General features: G+C 39.0%; 1 protein-coding gene and 1 non-coding gene across 4 annotated transcripts in view; one reads left to right on the forward strand and one right to left on the reverse strand.

The window, feature by feature from the left end:
• SMG6 (SMG6 nonsense mediated mRNA decay factor) overlaps nt 1-18,137 on the reverse strand; it is a 236,513-nt gene that overhangs the window by 54,768 nt on the left and 163,608 nt on the right. The gene's annotated exons all lie outside the window — the stretch shown is intronic.
• LOC132356312 (U6 spliceosomal RNA) lies at nt 944-1,052 on the forward strand. The gene has a single exon (XR_009499829.1). It is a non-coding gene; the product is annotated as a U6 spliceosomal RNA (small nuclear RNA).

The following is an 18,137-nucleotide window of genomic DNA, read 5'->3' on the forward strand; positions in this document are numbered from 1 at the left end:
AAGTGATCGGCTAAAAACAGAATCAATAAGAGAATTTGATGTGATAGCTGAGTATAAATGTTAGCTTTTCCCAAGTACTACGTAGACGGTGGAATGGAAAAAATTCCATTCATTATAGCAAGAAAATCAATGAAAAAACGTGGAGACATAAAAGAATTGATATCCAGAGAATACTATGACCTAATAAGAAAACTTATAACAATGTCAAATTTTCTTCAAAGATATTTTTATTTTTAAAATATTTATTTATGTATTTATGTATTTATTATTTATTTATTTTGGCTGCACTGTTTTTTTTTTTTTTAATTAATTTATTTTATTTTTGGCTGCGTTGGGTCTTTCTTGCTGCACGCAGGCTTTCTCTAGTTGCAGTGAGCAGGGGCTACTCTTTGTTGCAGTGCATGGGCTTCTCATTGCAGTGGCTTCTCTTGTTGCACAGCATGGCCTCTAGGCACATGGGCTTCAGTAGTTGTGGCACGTGGGCTCAGTAATTGTGGCTTGCAGGCTCTAGAGTGCAGACTCAGTAGTCGTGGTGCACGGGTGTAGTTGCTCCATGGTATGTGAGATCTTCCCGGATCAGGGCTCAAACCCATGTCCATTGCATTGGCAGGCGGATTCTTAACCACTGCACCACCAGGGAAGTCCCTGCACTGGTTTTTAGTTGCAACATGCGGGATCTTCGTTGCAGCACGTGGGATCTTTTTTTAGTTGCGACACGTGGCCTCTTAGTTGTGGCATGAGGACTTCTTTAGTTGCGGTATGCGGACTAATTGAGGCATGTGAACTCTTAGTTGCGGCATGCACGCAGGATCTAGTTCCCTGACCAGGGATTGAACCCAGGCCCCCTGCACTGGGAGCCCAGAGTCTTACCCACTGGACCACCAGCGAAGCCCCCAAAGGTATTTTTAAAGTGAATGCAATTCCAATCAAAATACCATGAGGAGTGCTCGTTTTTGGCAGCACATATAGTGAAAACTGGAACAATGGAGAGAAGATTAGCATGACCCCTGCTCAAGGATGATGTGCAAATTTGTGATATGTTCCATATTTTTATTGTATATTTGAAAGTTGCTAAGAGAGTAAATCTCAGAAGTTCTCATCACAAGAAAAAGAAATTTGTAACTATGTGTGGTAATGGATGTTATCCAGACTTATTGTTGTGATCATTTCACAATATATACATGTATCTAATCATTATATTGTATACCTAAAACTAATATGTTGTATGTTAATTATATCTCAATAAAAAAAATACCATGAGGATTTTTTTTGGGGGGGTGGAGTGGGATTTAAAATTATTCTGAAGTTTGCATAAAGCATAACTAGGTAGAAAAAGCCAAAGGTATACTGCAATAAAATATATAAACGAACATGTGTAAACTCACATCACTAGTATTAAAACACATTACAAAGCTAGAGTAACTAAAACGACAAAGTTATGTTTCAAGAATAGACAAACATAAAACAAAAAAAAATCCTAGAAACACATGCTAGGATGCATCTATATCTATTGATACATATAGATTCTAGTATAGTGTATATATATATCTAGTGTATGATGAAGCTTAACTTTTAGTTAAGTAGAAACAGAATAAATTATTCAATAAATGATGCTACTTTATAAACTATTCTGAAAAAATTATGTTAGATCTCTATCTCACATCATTCAGCAAAATAAATTCAGATAAAAGTTTTAATAATAATTTTTCAAAAAGTAAAATAATGTGAAGAAAATATGATTATTCATTTGGTTTGAGGTTAGGAAGACTTTTTAAAACATAAAAACAAGTTTCATAAAGGGAAAATGGAAGATTTGGCTACACAAAATTTTAAATCATTTACATTTGAAAAAGATCCCATAAATAATGGAAGGTAAGTGAGAAATTGTATAAAATACTTTGAATATAAATGATTGAAAAGGATTCCAACCCTTGTTAGGAAGGCCTTTTCAAAAAAAAATAGTAAGTGAAAAATATTCCAATAAAAAACAGGCAAAGGATGTGAGAAGGTAAATCCTTAAGAAGACATAAAAATGTCAATGCTCAACTGTACCTGAGAATTCCTCTTTTAAACATTTTCAAAATCAGTTTATTAATTTTAGTGGTGATTCTCCTTATTTCAAAGACCCATGTTATTTTTGACCTTAAAAAGGAATAACTCAACTTGCTCACTGTATTTATTGTTCACTGGAAAAAATATTTACTATTCTTGACTCCAAGTATTATTCTGGCTATTTAAATTAAAAAACAAAAAAACAAAAAAACGAACACAACACTGTAAATCAATGATATGCCAATAAAAATTAACTGAAAAAAATCAAAGTGAGACTTAAAGTCTGAAGATTTGACACCTTTAAGGATATTCAAAAGATTGATTCATGGATTCCAGAAAGCAGAGGTCCAAAACTCTGGTTGTAGAAATAGCACTAATATACACATGTACAAATTTCTAAATTAGCTGGTGCAGGAGTTCTGCTTCCAATATGACTAAGTAAGTTCCTACTGGATTAAATTTCCTGTGAATAACAATGATAAACTCAGAGTAAAATTATAAAAACAAATACCCGAAGGCACTAGAGAATGAACCAAACTAGGCAGATCTGTGAGGGATACTGACACTCAGAAGAAGGAGCTGGGACAGTTGGTGGTACCATACAGCACAGCTAAAACTCTGCTGAAAAATCCAGTCTTTAATAGCCTGAAGAAACAAAGGACAAAGTTCAAGACAATCACAGCTGCTAAAAAGCAAGGGAGGAAATCCCATAAAGGGGGTAGCCAGAGAGAGGAAGCCCCATATTCTGTGTATACACAATACTCAAATTCATGGCTGACTTCTGAATCATGCATCTGTAGATTAAATGTAAAAAACAAACAAACAAACAAAACCCAGACAAACGGAAAGGATGTTTGACCTACTGCAGTTTGAGTCCAACCAACTGAAAAGCCTGATACACTAAAGCATCAACCTTCTCTGCAGGAATAAAACAAAATCCACATGACATTTACAATTCCAGGATAAAACCCCAAATTACTCAATATACAAAGAACCAGGAAAATGTGACCTACTCTTTTTTTAAAAATTTTTTTATTGAAGTATAGTTGATGTATAACTTACAGGTATACAATATAGTGATTCACAATTTTTAATGGTTATACTCCATTTTATAATTATTATAAAATACTGGCTATATTCCCCTAGTTGTACAATATATCCTTGTAGCTTACTTTATACCTAATAGTTTGTACCTCCTAATCTCCTACCCCTATATCGCCCCCCTTCCCTCTCCCCACTGGTAACAATTTGTTTGTTCTCTGTATCTGTGAATCTGCTGCTTTTTTGTTATATTCACTAGTTTTGTTTGTTTGTTTTTGTTTTTGGCCATGCCACACGGCATGCGGGATCTTAGTTCCCCAACCTGGGATCAAACCTGTGCCCCCTGCAGTGGAAGCGCAGAGTCTTAACCATTGGACTGCCAGGGAAATCCTGTTTTTTTTTTAGCTTCCACATATAAGTGATGTCATACAGTATTTAATGTGACCTATTCTTAAGAGAAAAGACAGTAAATGGAGACCACCTCTGAAATGACACAAATGTTAGAATTAACAGCGAGGTTATGGAAAAAGTTACTATAATGACGTTCAGTGAGATAAAGGAAAATGACTGAAATAAATGAAAAGATAGGAAATCTCAGCAGAGAAACAGAAACTATGCAAAAGAACCAAATGGAAAGTGTAGAACTGAAAAAACAAAAACAAAACAAAACCAAAAGCAAAACAAAACAAACCCAATAATCTAATATCTGAAGTAAGAAAGTCACCGGATGTGCTTAAAAGGAAATGGAGGGACTTCCCTGGTGGCGCAGTGGTTAAGAATTCTCCTGCCAATGCAGGGGACACGGGTTTGAGCCCTGGTCTGGGAAGATCCCACATGCCGCAGAGCAACTAAGCCCATGCGTCACAGCTACTGAGCCTGTGCTCTAGAGCCTGGAAGCCACAACTACTGAGCCCGTGTGCCACAACTACTGAAGCCCACGCACCTAGAGCCCGTGCTCCACAACAAGAGAAGCCCCCACAATAAGAAGCCCGTGCACCGCAACAAAGAGTAGCCCCCGCTTGCCACAACTAGAGAAAGACTGTGCGCAGCAATCAAGACCCAATGCAGCCAAAAAAAGGTTTCAAAAAGGAAATGGAGATGAGAAAGAAGTGAGTAAATCTGAAGTCAGAATAGAAATCATCCAATCTAAAGAAGAGGAAAAAAAGAAAAATTAATAAAGCCCCTGATTTGGGAGACAATAGCAAAAGGCCTAACATACATGTAATTGAATCCCAGAAGGAGAAGAGACTGGAGCAGAAAAAATTAACTTCAGTAATAATGTCTGAAAGTCTCCCAAATTTGGTGAAAGACAATCTGTAGATTCAAGAGCACAGCAAACCCCAAGCAGGCTAAATACAAAGAAAATCATGCCTAGAATATCACAGTCAAACTACTGAATACCAGATATAGAGAAAATATAGAAAGCAGCCAGAGAAAAATGACCCATCACATATACAGAACAACAGTTTGAACAAGGGCTGATTGATGTCTTATCAGAAACTATACAGGCCATAAGACAATGGATGAACATATTTAAAGTACTGAAAATTTTCTACATCCAGTGAAGAGATCTTTAAAGAAGGAAGTGAAATAAAGACATTTTCTGGTGAAAGAATACTAAGGGAATTTTAGCAGATATGCCTTACAAGAAAAGCCAAAAGCTCTTCAAGCCAGAGGAAAACAATACCACTTGTATACTTGGCTCTTCACAAAGAAATGGTAAATACCTGGGTAAATACAAACAACAATTTTTCTACCCTTTTAAATTAAAAAAGATATATAGATTTGTTTAATGCAAAATTATAACATTTTACAAACTGGATATCCCCATTCCAATGAATGAGGCTGGTTCCTTACCTAACACCATACATAAAAATTAACTCAAAATGGGTCAAAGATCTAAACTTATGAGCTAAAACTATAAAACTCTTAGAATAAAACATAGGAGAACATCTTCATGACATTGGATTTCGTAATGATTTCCTGCATGTGACACCAAAAGCACATTCAACAAAAGAAAAAATAGATTAAATGGTAAATTTTATTATCTATCTATCTATCTATCTATCTAATGTATATATCCAGCAGCTTGCAGGATCTTAGTTCCCCAACCAGGGATTGAACCTGGGCCCCTAGCAGTGAAAGCATGGAGTCCCAACCACTGGACCGCCAGCGAATTCCCAATGTTACATATATTTTACCACAGATACACAAACAACACCTTATCAACACAAGGATTTAGCATTATTTCAAATGTTTGCTAATATTAAGTTAGTAGAAATAAAATTTGCATGTCTTTGAAGTAAAAATCCAAAGACCAAACACATCCCCATAACACTGTCATGTGGAGTTTATAATGTATACAGTATATTATATACATATGTATGTTATAGTATATGGTATATACCATATAACAACTATAATAATAAAAGAGCAATGGGTAACTGGAACTGTATGGTTGCAAGATTTCTACATTTTATGTGAAGTGGTACAATAGCAACTCTAAGTAGTCTGAAAAGTTAAGGATGTATTAAATATACTATCATCTACAGAGCCACCACTAAAAAGCTGCAAACAAACAGCTAAAATGCCAATAAATAATTTAAAATGGAATTCTAAAAGAAAAATCATATAATCTAAAAGAAGTCAGGAAAGTAGGTGCAAAAGGAAGATACAAAACAGAGGAAAAGAAAAAAAGAAGGAACAAAAAATCAGAAGGGACAAAACAGAAAACAACTAACAAAACTGTAAACCTAAATCCAACCACAGGGATAATCACATTAACTGTTAATAAACTAAATACTTCACTTGAAAGGAGATTTTCAGTATGGATTGAAAAGTAAGACCCAGCTACATGCTGTCAATAAGAGATACATTTTATATATAAAGATACAGACTGGTTAAAAGCAAATGGATGGGAAAAGATACACCATGCAAATAATAAACAAAAGAAGACTGGAGGGACTTTCCTGGTGGCGCAGTAGATAAGACTCCGCACTCCCAATGCAGGGGGCCTGGCTCTGATCCCTGGTCAGGGAACTAGATCTCACATGCATGCTGCAACTAAGAGTTCCCATGCCACAACTAAGGAGCCCTCCTGCCGCAACTAAGGAGCCCACGTGCTGCAACTAAGGAGTCGGCAAGCCACAACTAAGGAGCCTACGAGCCTGAACTAAGGAGCCTGCTTTCTGCAACTAACACCTGGTGCAACCAAATAAACAAATACTTTTAAAAAAAATGATTAAAAGAAGACTGGAGTGGCTATATTAATATCAGAAAAAAAATTAATTTCAAGGCAAAGTATTATCAGAGATGAAAGAGGGGCATTTCACAATGATAAGATGGTCAATTCATCAGGAAGATATAACAGTCATAACGGTGTATGTGCCTAGTAAGAGACCTGCAAAATACAGGAAACAAAAACTGACAGAGTTAAAGGGACGAACAGAAAATCCACAATCATATTTGGAGATTTTAACATTCCCCTCTCAGAATTTTTTTAAAATTAATTAAATAATGTATTTATTTATTTATGGCCGCATTGGGTCTTCATTGTGGCGAGCAGAGGCTACTCTTCATTGCGGTGCGCGGGCGTCTCATTGCAGTGGCTTTTCCTGTTGTGGGGCAGGGGCTCTAGGTGCGTGGGCCTCAGTAGTCGCAGCACGCAGGCCCTAGAGGGCGTGGGCTTCAGTAGTTGTGGTGTCTGGGGTCAGCAGTTGAGGCGGGTGGGCTCAGTAGTTGTGGCTCACGGGCTCTAGAGCACAGGTTCAGTAGTTGTGGCACACGGGCTTAGTTGCTCCACGGCATGTGGGATCTTCCCGGACCAGGGATCAAACCCACGTCCCCCGCATTGGCAGGCAGATTCTTAACCACTGTGCCACCAGGGAAGTACCCCTTCTCAAAAATTAATAGAGCGCCTAGACAAAATATTAGTAAAGACATAGAGGATCTCAACACTATCAACCACTTCAACCTAATTGATATTTATAAAACACTATGCCCAACATACAGAATACATTCTTTCCATTGTATGTAGTTATGGTCTTCAACATAGATACATGCTAAGCCATAAAACAAGTCTCAATAAATTTAAAAGGACTGAAGTAATGCCAAGTATGCTCTCTGATCACAATGGAATTAAATTAGGAATCAGTAACAATAAGATATCCAGGAAAACCCAAATATTTGGAAATTAAACCACACACGTCTAAATAATCCATATGTCACTACATACAGATCCTACAGACATCAAAATAATAGCAAGACATTATTATGAACCATTTTATGCCAACAAGTTTGCCAACTTAGATTTAACACCAATATTGGTGGCACAGTGGTTAAGAATCCGTCCGCCAATGCAGGGGACAAGGGTTCAAGCCCTGGTCCAGGAAGATCCCACATGCCGCGGAGCAACTAAGCCTGTGTGCTGCAACTACTGAGCCTGTACTCTGGAGCCCACGAGCCACAACTACTGAGCCTGTGCACCACAACTACTGAAGCCTGCGTGCCTAGAGCCCGTGCTCTGCAACAAGAGAAGCCACCGCAATGAGAAGCCCGTGTACCACAACGAAGAGTAGCCTGCTTGCTGCAACTAGAGAAAGCCCGCGCGCAGCAACGAAGACCCAACACAGCCATAAATAAATAAATAAATAAATTTATTAAAAACAAACACCAATATTACACAAACTCTTTCGGAAAATGGAGGAGAATGAAGAGATTAAACTTCCCAAGCCATTTAATGAGGTCAGCATAACTCTAATTCTAAAACCTGACAAGATATAACAACATAAATATTCCTCATGAACACAGACACAAACATCCTTACCAAAATATTGGCAAATCCAATACAGCAAATAGGGTTTATTCAAGTAATGCAATGTTGTTTAAACATTTAAAAATCAATCAGTGACTCATAAAACTTAACAATAAGAAAACAAACAACCAAATTAAAAAATGGGCAAAAAACCTGGACAGCTCAATGAACTAAATATACAGATGGCAAACATATGAAAAGATGCTCAACATCATAAATCATTAAAAAATTGCAAATTAAAACAATAATGAGCTACCAGTACACACCTATTAGAATGGCTAAAATCCAAAATACAGACAACACCGAATGCTGGTGAGGCTGTGAAGCAACAGGAACTTTCATTCATTGCTGGCAGGATGCAAAATGGTACAGCTATATTGAAGGCAGCTGGGCAGTTTCTTACAAAGCTACACATAGTCTTACCACATGATCTAGCAATTGTAGTTCTTCGTATCTACCTAAATGAGGTGAAAGCTTACCTCCATATAAAAATGTTTATAGTGGCTTTATTCATAATTGCCAAAACCTGTAAGCAACCGAGATGTTCAGTAGGTGAATGGATAAACAAACTGTGGTACATCCATACCATGAATATTATTCAGGAATAAAAATAAATATCATTATTTCATACCATGGAATATTATTCAGGAATAAAAAGAAATGAGTTATCAAGCCATAAAAACAACCTTAAATGTATAGTTAAGTGAAAGAAGACAATCTGAAAAGGCTACATGTGATTCCAAAGCTTGTATGATTCTAACTATATGATACTTTAGAAAAGGCAAAACTATAGAGACAGAAATAAGACCAGTGGTTGCCAGGGGCTAGAGAAGATGGAGGGAGGGAAGAACAGGTGGAGCACAGAGTATCTTTAGTATCAGACAGGGTATCTTCTGTCTGATACTATAATGGTAGATACGTGTCATTATATATTTGTCAAAACCCATAGAATGTACAACACAGAGAGTAAACCCTAATGTAAGTAATGTAAATAATGTAAACCCTAATGGACTTTAGTTAATAATAATGTATCAATATTTGCTCATCAGTTGTAACAAATGGGCTACACTAATACAAAATGTTAATAATAGGAGAAACTGCTGTGGGGAGGGGTGGCGGGGAGAGCTTGGGTTTTCAAGCTCTCATAAAGTAATAGCCATAAAACAAAAACATGATAAATTAGATTGCATCAAAATTAAAAACTTCTGTTCAGCAAGACACTGTTAAGAAAACAAACAGGCAAGCCATGTACTGAGTGAAAACATTCACAAAACATATATATTTGACAAAGTACTTGTATCCAGAATACATAAAGAAATCTTATAACTCAATAACAAGAAAACAAACAACTCAATTAAAGAAAATGGGCAACAGATCTAAAACAGACCCTTCACAAAGAAGATATACAGATGGCCAGTAAGGACATGAAAAACTATGTAAATTCTATATTAGTCATCAGGGAAATGCAAATTAAAAACCAAAATGATATACTGCCCCCCTCCCCCAAATGAGGATGTGGAGCAACTGGAACTCTTATACATTGTTGGAGTGTAATATGGTGCAATCACCTTTGGAAAAAGGTCTAGCAACCTCCAATAAAAAAGCATCCATATATCCTATGACTCAGCAATTCCAATCCTAGGCATTCACTCAAGAGAAAACACATGTCCACAAAAAGGTTTGTGTACAACTATTCATAGCAACTTTATATTCGTAATAGCACCAAACTGGAAATAGTCATCAATTCATCAATCAGAGAATGGGTAACTGTGATACATTCATAAAATGGAAAACTACCCAGCAACAAAAAGGAATAAACTGCTGATAAATGTAACAACATGGAGGAATGTCAAAAACTTTATACTGAATGAAAGAGGCCTTACTCAAAAGAGTATACGCTGTATGATTCCATTTTTATGAAGTTCTGAAAAAGGCAAATCTCATCTACAGTGGAAAAAAAAAAAATCAAGACACAGACTGCCTCTGGGGGTAAAGGTAGAGATAAGGGAGCATAATAATAAGACTCTAAATTTTGATAGGTTTTGGGTTACAGAGGTATATGCATTTGCCAGAACCTAGCAAAGGTATACTTAATGTTTGTCCATATCACTGTATGTAAATTTTACCTCAAAAGAAAAAAGCCATAAACGAATATTGAACTCTAGTTAATGATATATATTCATGCTGAAGGATTTAGAGAAAATGTATTGACGACATAGATCAAAAAGAAACATGATGGATGGAGAGATGGATGGATAGACAGATACATGACAAAGCAAGTATCTTAAGATGAGAATGACAGAATCCAGATGCTGAGGATAAGTGAGCTCATTGTAAAATTCTTTCAACTTTGCAGTATAATAAAATGTTGGAAATCAATTATATCACTAGAAAATAAAAAGACAATGTATATTTGGATGCAGTAGACGTGGCTGTTTGGATTAAAAAAAGAGAATCTATCTTTATCCTTGTTGCCTTCACTAAATGGCTGTCTCCGTAGCTATTAAGGAAAACAGGGTGTCAGAATGCTGGTTTTGCCACCTAAAAGAAGTCTTCAGCTGCTTGTGTCATAACATTGGCTCTGATATAATTCCTCAAATTTGAAAGACTAGAAATGTTGAAAATGTAGAGGCAGTTTCAATACCCAGAAGGCAGCGCTGGGAACTGAGACATATAAATTTGGCTCTGGCACCGGGTGGGGAGGGGGCAATGACTGAGCTAGGTCAGAAGTGGCCAGTCACAGAGACCCTTGCCAGCTCCAGCAGTTCTCTGTCTGGACGTTGGCCCCACATACTGGCTTAAAACCTCAAGAAACTAGAAGATCTCACCAGTGGGATCAGCCAGAGCAGCTGAAACACGTCCCTGTAAACAATAAATGTTTATCTGGGCAGATAACCTGGCAGATAGCCGCGTCCTGATCTTAGGCAACTTGAAACCCCACAACGGGAGGCTGAGCACAGAGGGGCCCTTTGCCTTTGCCACACGGATAGGAAGGCAGAGATGGAAGGTGGACCTGGCTCCTACTACAAGAGAGGCAGCAGGAAGCCACTCTGCAAGTGCCAGCTTCTCTCCTGGGCGATGGCCAGATTCCCTTAAACACAGAGGGTGGGGACAGAGAAGTCAAGTGAGCCAACACTAAACAGTGCCACCGCACGAAGCTGGCTGTTACACCACAGCCCTGAAGGTATGAGGGGCTCTGGCGTGTTGGCTGCGGCCACAGGAACCACACTGGCTGAGGGCTTCCCCAGGCCTGGGTGGGAGGCTCATCACTGACTCCGGCCACACACAGGCTCAGTCGCCACCTCGGTCAGTGGCAAACAGCTGCTGAGAGAGGAGGGGCAGACCCAGGGGTGCTGTGCTCTGCACAGCAACATCTGCCACTTTAGGAGACTCCAGACAAGACTCGTAAGAACCATATGGCTTAGACCTCACAGAGGTACCAGAAGAAAGGGTTGTACAGGGAAAGAGGCAGCTGGAAGAAAGGAATGGAGGTATGCTGATGGCACAGAGAGGCCCGTCACTGACAACTGTCTCTGCAAACAATTTTACTACCAGTTCTGAAAACCCCACGCCCTAACTGAGGGATTAAATCTTGGCACTGGTTATTCCTCCCATTTATATGCCTCTGCCCACACTGCTCTTGGGACGGCAGAGGACAGGGAAGTGGAACTCACAGTTTTCCTAAAGGGAAAGTTCAGCTCTTGTTCAGCAGACTATGGTTGAGTTCTCTTCCAGGGAAGAGAACGGAGATAGTTTAACAAAGGTTCTGTACTCTGAAAGAGTACCACGTTAAGCCCAGAAGAACAATAAGGGTGTGGATCTGGGATGGAGCCTAATGGAGAAGTGTAGGAGTGTGTGTGTGTGTGATAATCTGTTTTTTTTTTTTTTTTTCAGGGGTTGCGGGAGGATGCCAATCCATTCTTTAGACTTCATTCGCACTTATAGCTGCTTTATAATCATTTCCTGAAAACACAGTAGGAAGAGAGTGGTATTTGCTCACCCCACCCTCCATCTAACACTGCCCCAGCAATCCAACTATGTGCTTTAAACTGAGAAGACGCCAGTTTTTTGCCTTTGGCAGCACTGAAGGCCAGACATTACCAGCACTCCTGTGAACAGCTCGAGGCTCCACCCAAAGAAGACTGCACACACTGAAATCCAAGAGGACTATCATTTCCAGCACAACAACCCAGGAGAGAAAGAGGAGAGCTGAGGAAGCTGGGTGGGACAGTTGGGACACTTCTAAGTTCTGACACCAGAACACCCAAGTGGTTAGCATAGGAATTTTGGTAGAGTGGTGATAGATCAATTCTAGTGTGAGAAAGCCCAAATGCTATAATAAAAAAAGTTATCTGTATACAAGGAGAGAGATGAGAATGAGGGTGGGGTGTAGGCTAGAGGGTAGTAAGGTGGAGAAAGCATATTTAGAGAACTGGGTAGCTGCTGAGCTAGTCCAATTCTGAATACACAGGAGATGTTCCAGCCTCTTTTCAGGAGAGGCTGATGGAGAGTGGTTATGCGCAGGCCAGGACAAACAGGTTCCATTTCTGGTCTAGAAGCTGACTGGAGGGCTCCTCTGCAAGACAGTCGTAATAAAATGTTGATACACAGACACCACAAACCTACTGCTCCTGGCTATCCAAGGTCAAAGGCATCTTCTTCCAGAAGAGCTGTGTGATAGCCTCTAAGCTCTAAGACACCCAGTTTTATTTACTGAGTTTTCCTGTTTACTCCGAGAAGATCTGCAGATCTCCCTAGGGAGTCTTTAGAGAGCTGCTAAGGAGGGGAGCAGGGAGACTGCTGTGAACAGTACTAAGGACATAGCTCTTTTACACCCTAACATTACTGCTTACCTGGCAGGAAAGAGAGAATGGACATGGAAAGGGAGTTCCCTAGTTTGTTTAATTAATTAACTATTTAATTAGCTGATTCTAGTATTCATCCTTTATTTTTTGTTTCTGATGTGCAGGAGTCTCTTGGACTCTTGACCCTCATGGAGAATGGAATTGGAAGTATGACAATTATTGGCATCTGAAGGCACTTTCTGTTGTTTGTTGTTTTTCCCATGAGAATAGCATCAAAGTGATGAACAAGGTATAAATGCTTTAAAATAATCAATATTTTCATTTAGAAAGGAAATTTCTTTGAAAACAGTTGACCCATTTTGGGTACCATAGTCTCTGTTTATATGAAAATAAGAAGAGGCAGAAGGAGTTCCATTTCTGCCAGAGACAGTCTGTCTTTTGCTAATTTTTTGAAGGCAATAGGTTCTCTCTCTCTCTCTCTATGTATGTATGTATGTATGTATGTATGTATGTATGTATTTATGGCTGCCTTGGGTCTTCGTTGTTGCGTGGGCTTTCTCTAGTTGCAGCAAGCGGGGGCTACTCTTCCTTGCGGTGTGCGGGCTTCTCATTGCAGTGGCTTCTCTTGTTGTGGAGCACGGGCTCTAGGCGCGTGGGCTTCAGTAGTTGTGGCACGCAGGCTCAGTAGTTGTGGTGCGTGACCCTTAGGGCACGTGGGCTTCAGTAGTTGTGGTGTGCGGGCTCTAGAGTGCAGGCTCAGTAGCTGTGGTGCATGGGCTTAGTTGCTCTGTGGCATATGGGATCTTCCCGGACCAGGGCTCAAATCCACCCTGCATTGGCAGGTGGATTCTTAACCACTGCACCAGCAGGGAAGTCCAGCAATAGGTTCTTTTTAAGTTCTGGAGCAAACTAGACACTTCTAAAAGGAAAACAGAGAAGGAGATAGGATCTGATGCTGCATGACTTCTGGCTGTCTCATATCCCAGAGAGAGAGAGAGAGAGAGAGAGTGCATGTGCCTGGAGGGACCTACCCCCTCCTGGAGGCAGGCCTCTCTAGGCATGCTTTCCATATGTGCAGTCATCCTGAGCCCAAAGATGATTCAGGTACTACAAGGCCTCTGCAGGTGTCACCATTGCCCAATGTTTTAGAAAGGAAAGAAAATCTGGGAAAAGAATCTAAAAAATAGTGGATATATGTATATGTGTAACTGATTCACTTTGCTGTACAGCAGAAGCTAACACAACATTGTAAATCAACTATACTCCAATAAAAGTTAATTAAAAAAAAAAGAAGAAAATCTGAGGATGATTCTCTAGGGCTGTGCTGTCTAATACAACAGCCATTAACCACATGTGGCTATTTAAACTTAAATTTAAATTACCTAAAACTAAATATAATTAAAAATTTAGTTCCAATAAATAGAAAGACATCCCAGGTTCATGGGTTGGAAAACTTAATATTGTTAAGATGACAGTACTACCCAAAGTGATCTTCAGATTCAATGCAATCCCCATCAAAATCCCAATGGCATTTTTTGCAGGAACAGAAAAACAGATCCTAAAATTCGTATGGACTCTCAAGACACCAAATAGCCAAAACAATTTTGAAAAAGAACAAAAATTGGAAGACTCACATTTCCCAATTTCAAAACTTACTACAAAGCTACAGTAATCAAAACAGTGTGGTACTGGCTTAAGGCCATAGAGACTAGTAGAAAAGAACACAGAGCCCAGAAATAAACCTTCATATATACTGTCAATCAATTTTTGACAAGGATGCGAAGACCACTCAGTGGGGAGAGTCTTCAACAAATGGTGTTGGTAAGGTTGGATATTCCCATGAAAGAGAATGAAGATGGAGTCTTATCTTACACCATATTAAAAAATTAACTCAAAATCGATCAAAGACCTAAATGTACGAGCTAAAACTAGAAAACTCTTACAGGAAAACACAGGGGGAAATCTTCATGACACTGGATTTGGCAATGATTTCTTGGATCTGACAGCAAATGCATAGGCAAAAAAATTTTTTAAATATAAAATGGACTTATCAAAATTGAAAACATTCATATACTGAATGACATTATCAAGAGAGTGAAAAGACAACCTACTGAATGGGAAAAAATACTTGTAAATCATTTATCTGCTAAGGAATTGATATCCAGAATATATAAAGAACCCCCTACAACTCAACAACAACAAAACAAGCTGATTCAAAAACGGGCAAATGACTGGAAAAGACATTTCTCCAAAGAAAACTGTCAAATGGCATAAGCACATAAAAAGATGCTCAACATCATTAGTCCCTAGGAAAATGCAAACCCAAACCACAGTGATATACCCCTTCACACCCACTAGGATGGCTATTATCAAGAAAACCAGAAAAAAGAAAAAAAAGAGAACTTTGGTGAGGATGTAGAGAAACTAGAACCACTGTGCACTGCTGGTGGGCCTATAAAATAGTGTAGCTGCTGTGAAAAACAGTTTGGCGGTTCCTCAAAAGGTTAAACACAGAATTACCATATAATTCAGCAATTACACTCTTAGGTATATACTCAAGGAATTGAAAGCAAGGACTCAAACAGATACTTGTACACCACTAGTACACCACAAGGTTCATAGTAGCACTACTCACACTAGCCAAAAGGTGGAGCAACCCAAGTGTCCACCAAAAGATGAATGACGAAAAAAGTGTGGTATATATATATACATTAGAATTATTCAGCCATAGAAAGGAACTAAATTCTGACACAGACAACAACATGGATGAGCCTTGAAAACACTATGCTAAGTGAAATAAGCCAGACACAAAAGGACAAATATTGTATGATTCAACCTATATGAGGTACCTCGAATATGCAAATTCATTGAGACAGAAGGTAGACTAGAGGTCACAAGGGGCTGCGGGGGGGTGTCTGAGAAATTCTTATTTAATGGATACAGAGTTTCTGTTTGCAATGATGAAAAAGTTCTAGAAATGGATGAGTGATGACTGTAGAACACTGTGAATGTACTTAAATGTTACTGAATTGTACAATTAAAAAATGGTTAAAACAGTAAGTTTTGTGTTATGTATATTTTACCACAATTTTAAAAAATTTAAAAAAATCATTTCCTCAGGGGCACCAGCCACATTACAAGTGTCAATAGCTATATGTGGCTAGTTGGCTACCATACTAGACAGTGCAGAGTAGTACATTTTTATCACTGCAGAAAGTCCTATTGGACAGCACTGCTCTAGAGCTATATTAAGATCACCTGATCCTGTTTTCAGCCGAACCATCCTAAAAGCTGCCTCTAGCTGCCTTATCCCTTATTCCAGTGTACCACTAGCCTGCCTACTTCCTCTCTAACCACTGTAAACCCCCTTAGCAGTGTAAATTTGAAAGTTTACAGTATTATTTCACAAGTGCTATTTCATTTAATGTTCAGAACTGATGGGGATGGTGGTGTTATTCCTTTTTCTTAGGCTGAAAAACTAAGGCCCACAGTTTTATAAGTGGAGCTGGGATGCAAACGCTTGATTTTGAATTTTGTGTTCTTTCCACCTATACACCACACTGCCTCTCAGAGGGTTTTGTCATTTTCACCAGCACTGACATCACCAAAAAGCATTCACTGAGCTGCACATGCTGATGTCCAGGAGGCTGTACAACAGTGGTCATCCTCTCCTTAGAAGTTTCCAACCTCAAGCATGTTACATCCCCGAAGACTTCCTTTTCCAACCTGCTCATTTTAATCAACAGTAGCTCAAATACTTCAGTTATTTAGCCTCAAAATTTTATAAAGATGTTCAATTCTTCCCTCCTTTACCTTACTTGTACTTTAGGAAAACCAAGTCATATTGTAATGCTGCTGCTGGTCTGAGCTAGATTCTCATCACCACAATCTTAGATAATATACTGCCAACCGGCCTCTTGCTTTTACTGTTTCTCCCCTCCTAAACCCTGCCACCAGATTAGTCCTCTGTATCTCCAATTCTGTTATGTTATTCCCTAACATTATATTTTTTACATAAGATTTTTTTTTTAAATATAGGGGAGAATAAATGGAACGTAGGCAGCAGGGTAAAGACATTTAAGAAAATAAATGAAAACTAAGATGTGTCTCCCATGAAACAAGTATAGTCCAGAATATGTTCATTTTGGGGGGGGTGAAAGAGTAAGAATAAGAACACATTGAGCTATTTTTGGAAGGAAATCTTAGTTCAACATCAGAAATGTATTAATGTATATTCCCATACTAACAGGTCAAAAAAGACATACCACATGATCATCAACAGATGAAGGAAAAATATTTACTACAATTTAACTCATTTATTTATGATGAAAAATAACCTCAGCAAACCAGGAATAGAAGGGAACATCCTTAACCTGATGAAAGATATTTATCAGAAATCTATGGCAAATAGCAGATTTAATGACACAAGTTTAGAAGCACTGCTATTTAAGTCAGAAAAAAGTAAGGATTTCTGTTATTCTGTCATCTATCATTAGAACTAGTGCTACTAGGGTTGGTAGATTTAGCAATAGAAAAAATAGCACTTACGTTTATACCATTAATAGCCAACTAGAAAATACAATATTCAAAATAGCAATTAAAGCTGTGCTAAGGGGCTTCCCTGGTGGTGCAGTGGTTGAGAATCTGCCTGCTAATGCAGGGGACACGGGTTCGAGCCCTGATCCGGGAAGATCCCACATGCCGCGGAGCAAATGGGCCCATGAGCCACAATTACTGAGCCTGCGCGCCTGGAGCCTGTGCTCCGCAACAAGAGAGGCCGTGATAGTGAGAGGCCCACGCACCACGATGAAGAGTGGCCCCCACTTGCCACAGCTAGAGAAAGCCCTCGCACAGAAACGAAGATCTGACAAAGCCATAAATAAATAAATAAAATTAAAAAGCAGGGAGCATTTGTCTCCAGTAGTCAATTATTTCTTAAAAAAAAAAAAAAAAAAAAAAGCTGTGCTAAGGGGCTTCCCTGGTGGTGCAGTGGTTAAGAATCTGCCTGCCAATGCAGGGGACACGGGTTCAAGCCCTGGTCCAGGAAGATCCCACATGCCGCGGAGCAACTAAGCCCGTGCGCCACAACTACTGTCCCTGCGCTCTAGAGCCCACGAGCCACTACTACTGAGCCCATGTGCCACAACTACTGAAGCCCGCGTGCCTAGAGCCCGTGCTCTGCAACAAGAAAAGCCACTGCAATGAGCAGCCCACGCACCTCAACGAAGAGTAGCCCCCACTCGCTGCAACTAGAGAAAGCCCGCGCGCAGCAACGAAGACCCAATGCAGACAGAAATAAATAAATAAATAGGAAAAAAAGACCCAATGCAGCCAAAAATAAATAAATAAAATGAATACATTTTTAAAATTTATTTATTTAAATTTATTTATTTATTATTTTTGGCTGCATTGGGTCTTCGTTGCTG

Source organism: Balaenoptera ricei, chromosome 20, assembly GCF_028023285.1.
Source record: "Balaenoptera ricei isolate mBalRic1 chromosome 20, mBalRic1.hap2, whole genome shotgun sequence".
NCBI classification, from domain to species: Eukaryota; Metazoa; Chordata; class Mammalia; order Artiodactyla; family Balaenopteridae; genus Balaenoptera; species Balaenoptera ricei.